At 40.5% G+C, this 8,173-nt stretch overlaps 1 pseudogene; it reads right to left on the reverse strand.

The window, feature by feature from the left end:
• Nucleotides 1-653: 653 nt before the first annotated feature.
• LOC143559645 (glucan endo-1,3-beta-glucosidase 11-like) lies at nucleotides 654-2,343 on the reverse strand (annotated as a pseudogene).
• Nucleotides 2,344-8,173: the final 5,830 nt, after the last annotated feature.

Here is an 8,173-nt window from a genome sequence, read left to right on the forward strand (position 1 = left end):
AGTATCGTACGGACTGACTCATTTGTGCGGGATTGTTCCAGGCTTTGTGCGGGAGTGTTCCCGGCTTGCTCACTCCTTCTTCAGGTGACATTACTGAATTATTAAAGAGTTAAGTGTCTTGTGCGTGTAGCCTTGCTGCGCGGGTAGCCTTCCCTGATGGCTAGTATCCGTTGCTGCGGGAACAGGCAGAGTACGTCGACCATTGGGAGGCTTTTCCTGCGGGAACAGCTTGCGTACTGCGCGTAAGGACGTCACGTCTCTGAGCATGGTGGGTCCTGCGGATCCAGTTGGTTTCTGCGCAGACGTCTCTTCAAGGTGAGTTGCGAGTTTAGCCTTTGCGCAGACGTTCCTGTTGAAGGTGAGTCTTGCGTGTTCAACTGCGCAGACGTCCCTCTTTGAGGTGAGTCTTGCGGGTCCAACTGGGCTCTACTGGGACCTACCTCTTCACTTACCATCTTTTTAGCCATTACCAACTAAAGTAAGAAAATACAGTGTAACTCACTAACTCAGAGCTTTACACGATGCTACATTAGAGATGGTCTTACGAGAGAATAATGTAAAATGATGAATGCTTAATATGAATTTGTCAATAGAAAGTAACAAATATCAAAAGTAATAAAGAGTAGTAATGAAAGAATTCTAGTAACAAAGCCTCACTTCTCCTACAACAATAGCAATACTTTTACAGGATATCAACTTTCCCCTTGTTTTCCATCTTTATTCGCCCCTTTATCTTTATTTGATGCTCTCATTGGATCACAAAATAAATTAATTGAAAATCTTTCATACCATCACCATTAACAACAACACCACAATTATCATGATTCTGATTCTCATGCAATCCTTCCACACAAATCTTCCCTGCAAAACAAATAATATATATAATAAGTTACAAGAAAACATAGCTTTATAAAAAGTGTAAAAGAATAAAGTGAAAAAGAAACTTACCGCCGACGAGATTGACATATACCCAACGCCGGGATTCTCCGGCAGCATGGCATACGGCGGCGAATATTTATTATGGCCGGAATTACCTCCACCGAGGTTATAAGCCGGACTTCCATCCGGCTTAAACAACCCATAATTCCTCTCTGAAGTCGGTCCGGGCTTCAAATTCTCGTTAAAAAGCGCGAAAATGAATATATTCAGATCATGATCCGGCATTGCCGGCGTTCCTTTTGTATGATTCACCACTTTAAAGAGGTTTCCATTATACTTTTTAGCATTTTCCGGTGAGGCTCCGGGTTCATCATCGTCTCCTTTAGACGGCCAGCCGGTTTCGGATATCTGAACCGGCAGATTTTTGTGGCCTAACTGGCCGAGAGCTGCGTATACAGCATCAATCTGCGCGAACAACATGTTGTCGTAGCGCAGATTGTTGCCGGAGTCCACGATTCCGTCGTTGGATTCGAACAGAACGAAATCCAACACCACCTCCTTCGAATTCCCCTTGTATGCAAAGAATGGGTACGCGTTGATTAGAAAAGGCGAACATGTTTTCGAAAGAAAATCCAAAATTGGAGAAATGCAGTCTTTTAAATCTTGTCGGAAAGCGCCCGCCGATGGCGGATAAGAGGTTTCAAGTACGGCCAGGGAATGTGCTGTAGTAACAGTAATCTATTTGTTACATACAACTAATATATTAGTTAGAGTTTATTGTAATATTATTTATTATAGTTGGAAAATATATATATGATTTGATAAAAAAAAGTATATTTTATATATAGTTGATCAATAATATAGATACCTGTCTGTCAAGTTTTAAGTTGACCAGAGCAGTGTGTATGTTATGGCCGGAAGTAAGCAGTCAGACATAGAAGTATCGTTAAACGTCAAAACTTCGTTTCCAACGGCAATGGAGGTGATTTTAGTCGCGGGGAGGTACGCTTGGACGTTTGATCTGATCCACGATTGCGCAACGTCGGGGTCTTGCAAATCCGATAAGTACTCGTTACCAATTCCAACAATGAATTCGATATCGATGTTGGCAAAGGCTTTGAGGACTTTATGATCGGCGTCGTATAGTTTAACCTTGTCCGCGCCGATAGACTTGACTAAGGGGACTACTTTATCCGGTGAGGGGAGGTTGTTGGCGATTTGGCCGTAGTTTATTCCGATTGACGAGACCGGAATAAGTGGATTGGAGATAAAGAGAAGGAATAAGACGGTGGTGAAATGATCCATTAGTGGTGGTGGACGGTGGTCGGAAATGGTGGTGGTGGTGGTAATAAAAGTGAAGTGATACCGACTGGAAACTTTGCATGTAATGTTACTTTGTTGGCCTAAATTCCCAAAGTGATACAAACAAGTGATATTTATTATCGTGACTTGCTTTTAGCATTTGCTTTGCTTTGATAATAATAATTGTTATATTATGAGGGGATACATGTTCAAGTGTTCTTTGGTTCTTTACTCAAGATCTACTTTATATTTCTTTAACACTATTAATCAGTATGAACTTGTGATTAAATAATAATGGTTACTTTTGTAATAGGCAATCTATTGACAATGTAGTACAACTCATTTACGACCTTTCTAACTTGTTCAGATAAATGGTTTTATTGTTTGTGTTTAGGTTACACGATTTAAGTGTGTTCGTATTAGGATGATGTTCTTAAAAATAAATAAATAAGTATATGGATCGTGTTTGGATTTACTAGTTCAGCCACCAACCTGAAACTCGACAACTTGACCTAGTCGACCCCTGGCTCTTACAAACATTCTAGTATGATAGCGTGTTAAGGACAACACCGGTGTTGGAATTATGGACCGGTTCGGGTAAGTCAATACGGCCAACCGGGTTATGACCCGTGAGAGTTACACCGTGAGATAACAAACCATTAACCCGCTTAAGTTAGTTAACCGGGTTAGACACTTTAACAAGATAAAAATTACATGGAGCGGGCTTTGGAGTAAGATTTGGACTTGTTGGCCCATTACGTTTATAACTAATGAGATTTGTTAAACCTAATAGGAGGCTATATAAATATATGATGTTTTAATAACCTGACAACTAATCCTAACAAGTCCATCCCATCCTTCCTCCATCCAACAACCGGCCACCTGCTACACCGCCGCCATCACTGCCGGCGCCTGACCAGCCACTGCCGCCTGTCCGCCACTGCCTGCTGGTGCCACTGCTGCCTGTCCGCCGCTTGTCCGCCGCTCCTCCGCTGTCGCCGCTGCCATACACCACCACCACTGCCGTTGCCGTCGTGCACCGCCACCGTTGGTCGTTGATCTCGTTGTGTCACATAGCTCGGTTCGTTAGCCTTCGGTGTCTCAACCGGTTATTTATTAACCGAGGTAAACTTAAATATATAGTTAGTTTATAATTATATATTTAATGTTTTGACTCGTACTCGTGTTCTCTGTAACCGGATCCTGTCGGGTTTAGTTTTCGGTGCTGATTAATTATATATATATATATTCCGCTGCGTATAATTATTAATTAATGTGATTAATTATCATTTGCCACGTTTATTGAACCGGATTTAATAAAAAAATTTTAACTGATCACCACTGAAACCCAACAGTGGTATCAGAGCCTTGGTTATAACATACGAGTCGAATCCGGTATTTTCACCGGTTCTACATCATAAATTTCAAGGTAGTTGACGTTTTTGATCTAGATAAAATATTAAGGCAATTCTAGTTTGGTCAAAAATTTTATTTATTTTATTTGACCAAAATATTGCCCGACTTATTTTTCGTTGAATATGTAAATCTGGCCCGACCTTGTTTGTTTGGTTGAATGATTTTTATTTTGGCCATATGGATGGTTCAAAAGTTATATTTAGTTTTCGGTTTTATTTTATGTTTTTTGGCCTCCTTGATGGTTCAAAATTGTAACAGATAGGTTTAGTTTTTCATTACTTGTATTAGTGTAATTTTGTAATGAAGAAGACCCGAAGGAAACCAAGGACGAGCTCATGGAGTTCTTGAAGTCAGTGGGAGTTACCAAAGATGAAGGGATGCACCAAGAGTCCATCCTTGTGGTTGTTTTGTGTTGTGACCTCTTGACCCGATTGATCTTGCTAATAGGCTCTAGCAAGGTCAATCACTAATCTTGGCCATTTAAGATTTACATATTCTGTTTGCTATTTTTGTTGCTTGCTTGATTATAATAGAATTATAATACAACCAACCTAATACCAGATATATTAAAATAAATTAACCAATCAAGTTTTGCAAAACTAAACTAAATTTAATTTTCCATAACTAATAACTTAATAGGTAAAACTATTAACTTAAAATTGGTTGGTATTATTGCGACAAACTTAGTTTTAATAGGTTAGATAAAACTAAGTGTCCTGAGAGATGAAAGTGTTCATCAAGTTGTCTCGATCAATAAAGTAAAACCAGACTTTTACTCTATTCGGTAATATTTAAAATTAATCCCAATTTAAATCAATAGTCTATGTCATCCTACTATAAGTCACACTTGAGGCATACTGCGAAACTTCAGGTGTTTGGAGCTACAGCACCGCACTTGATTTCTAGCCTATCCCTTCAAGGTGAAAGGGTTTCGTTGACACATCCGGCTCTTTCACAAGTGACTATACTATGGCGACTTTTACTTTACTCTCTTGTTACGTGCTACAGCTGTGTGGAGACTAAAGTGGGCATAGATGAGGCTAAACGTATCTACTTAGGCAAATGTTGTCTTAATAGGCCTCATAAACGAGAGTTGTGCTCTATTCACAATTGGCAATCATTGTCTGTCTGCCTAACCACTTACTAATGTTGTGTGCTACAGCTGCCATTAGTAACTGGAAGCCAGATTCTCAAATTCCTATTTACTAATGTTATTGGGTCTTTAATAATAGGGTTAAAACATCGAAAATACTAATAGAATTTACTTTTGCTTATTTAAATAGATGTCTACTGATAAAAACTCCTCATTCACTCTCAAGGCTATCCTTGAGAAAGAAAAGTTGAATGGCACCAACTTTCTTGAGTGGCACTTGGGACTTGTTCTCAAGATGGCAAAGAAGCATTATGTTCTCGATGGACCTGTTCCAACCGAGCCTGAAAACAATACTGCTGATACCAAGAGGGTTCTTGACAAGCATATGGATGACTCGGCTGAAGTCCCCTGTATCATGCTAGCCACCATGTCTTACGAGTTTGCAAAAGGCTTGGAAGATTTTGGTGCCTATGAGATGCTTGAGCAACTCAATGGCATGTTCCAGAAACAAGTCCATCAAGAATGCTATGGCACCATGAAGCAGCTTATCATCTACAGAATGGAACATGGAACACCTGTTAGTGCGTATGGCGTCAAGATGAAAGGGTACATCAAACAACTAAGGAAACTTGATTATCCCCTGTCAGATGAAATGGCAGCGGATTTCATCCTAAACTCTCTTCCCAGCTCTTACGACCAGTTCGTAATGAATTTCAATATGAATGGCTGGGTGAAGACAGTGCCGGAGCTTCATGGAATGCTCAAGACGGCTGAGATGAATATTCCCGCTAAAAACAATCAAGTTCTTATGGTTCGATCTGCTGATGTCGTCAAGCCTAAACCCAAGAACCGGGGTCATAACGTAAAGGCAAGAAGAAGGTTGTTGCTGCTGTCAGGTCTGCCACCAACACTAACAAAGGTGTTGCAAAGGTACCACTGTCGCCTCCGGAGGAGCACCAGTGCTACAAGTGCAACAAAATGGGACACTGGAAACATAACTGTCCCGACTACCTTGCTGAGCTGAAAAGGAAGAGGACCAATGGTGAAAGCTCCTCTAAAGGTATTTCTATTTACGTTATTGAACTTTTCACTGTCTCTAGCAACACATGGGTATTTGATACCGGATGTGGTTACCACATCGTTAATGTCTTGCAGGAGCCTGAAAACTGGAAGAAACTAAAACAACGCAGCATGGAACTCATCGTTGGTGATGGGAAGAGAGTCCCAGTTCTTGCAATTGGCACATATCGTTTTGCTTGTCCATCTGGCCTTGTAGTTACTTTGGATAACTGTTTGTTTGCACCTGGTTTGACCAGAAACATTATTTCAGTTTCTTTACTATTTGAACAAGGATTTAAGTACGTTTTTAATATATTGCTATTTCTGCCTACTTGAATGATATCTTTTATTTTGAGACTAAACCTTGAAATGGTATTTATGAGGTTGATGTTCAAATAAACAATAATGTATATAATCTTTCTAAACGTATCAGATCTGGTATCAATGATACATTTCTATGGCATTGCCGACTTGGCCACATAAGCAAGGCACGAGTTAAAAGACTTCAATCCGAAGGGATTCTTGAATCCACAGGACCGGACTCTTTTGATGACTACGAATCCTGGTTAGCTGACAAACTCGCTAAAGACTCCTTCACTCATAAGAATGAACAAGCATAGGATCTGCTAGGAATCATACATACTGATGTATGCGGTCCTTTTAGAACCATGTCTTGAAATCATGAAAGATACTTCGTTTCTTTTATTGGCGATTACAGTCGATATGCTTATGTGTATCTTATGAAACACAAGCATGAAACTTTTGAAAAATTCAAAGAGTTTCAAAACGAAGTGGAAAACCAACTCGGGAAAACTACTAAAATGCTTCGATCAGATCGAGGTGGAGAGTATCTCAGCTCAAAATTCATACATCATCTAAAAGAGCGTGGAATTGTTTCACAGCTCACTCCACCCGGCACACCCCAACACAATGGCGTGAGCAAGAGGAGAAATCTAACCTTTCTAAACATGGTCCGATCAATGATGTGTAGAACTAACTTGCCTCACTCCTTTTGGAGTTTTGCCCTTTTGACCGCCGCCCGCGTTGTCAATCTGACTCCAACTAAAAAGGTAAGCAAAACCCCATATGAGATATGGCATGGGCGAAAACCCAATTTGTCTTTCCTTAGAGTATGGGGATGCGATGCTTATGTCACTAGTGATTCTGACGATAAGCTCGATCCTCGCGGCGTAAAAGTTGTTTTCGTCGGATACTATAACCAAAGCGGATATTATTTCTTCCATCCTGATACAAATGTGATTTCTATCAAAAGGAAGGGCCACTTTCTCGATAAGGAAATTCTCGATCGAGGAACTGGAGATAATATTGTCGATCTTGAAAAAATTCAAGAACTACAAACTACCGCTGAGGAAGTTGGAACGTCTGATCAACAAGTTGTTGTTGCTGATACACCAGACATGAACACAAGAGTTCACAGAAGTAATAGGACTCGCGTACCGAATTCTAAATACCTATGGCATCTAGATGGTCCCGAGGTCCTCTTAGTAGCCGAGTCAAGCGACGAACCTACTAATTACAAATCTGCTATCTTAGATCCAGAATATGAGAAACGGCAAGATGCCATGAACACCGAGATGCAATCTATGCGTGACAATCAAGTCTGGAACTTGGTTGAGCTACCCCCCGAGTGTCGGGCAGTAGGGAGCAAGTGGATTTTCAAGAAGAAAACCGACATGCATGGAAATGTACAGACTTATAAAGCACGGCTAATCACGAAAGGTTTTACTCAAACTCAGGGGATTGACTATGATGAAACCTTCTCGCCCGTTGCTATGACTAAGTCGATAAGGATACTACTTGCCATAGCCGCATACTATGACTACGAGATATGGCAAATGGATGTCAAAACTGCTTTTCTTAATGGACATCTTTCTGAAGATGTCTATATGGTTCAGCCGGAAGGTTTTGTCGATCCTAAATATCCTAACAGGGTGTGCAAACTGAATAAGTCCACTTATGGACTTAAAAAGGCATCTCGCAGCTGCAATCTTCATTTCGATGAGAAAATCAAAGAGTTTGGTGTTATAAAAAATGAAGATGAGCCTTGTGTTTACAGAAAGGCTAGTGGGAGCACTATATCATTCCTCATCCTGTATGTGGATGATATACTGATCATTGGAAACAACATTCCTATGCTTAAGGAAGTTAAGAACTGGTCGGGCTCTTGTTTCGCAATGAAAGATCTTGGTGAAGCTGCTTATATTCTAGGAATTAAGATCTACCGAGATAGGTCTAAGCGGCTTCTAGGGCTGAGTCAAAGTACATACATAGAAAAGGTAATGGCACGCTTCTCTATGGACAACTCCAAGAAATGAGCTCTCCCCATGGCTAAAGGAACCGTGTTGAACAAATCGCAATCTCCGGCAACGGACATTGAAACTAAGCATATGCAAGCGATTCCAT

The sequence above is a fragment of the Bidens hawaiensis genome, unplaced genomic scaffold (genome assembly GCF_021521415.1).
Source record: "Bidens hawaiensis isolate Kalapana, Puna unplaced genomic scaffold, B.hawaiensis_p1.1 tig00019953_1, whole genome shotgun sequence".
NCBI lineage: Eukaryota > Viridiplantae > Streptophyta > Magnoliopsida > Asterales > Asteraceae > Bidens > Bidens hawaiensis.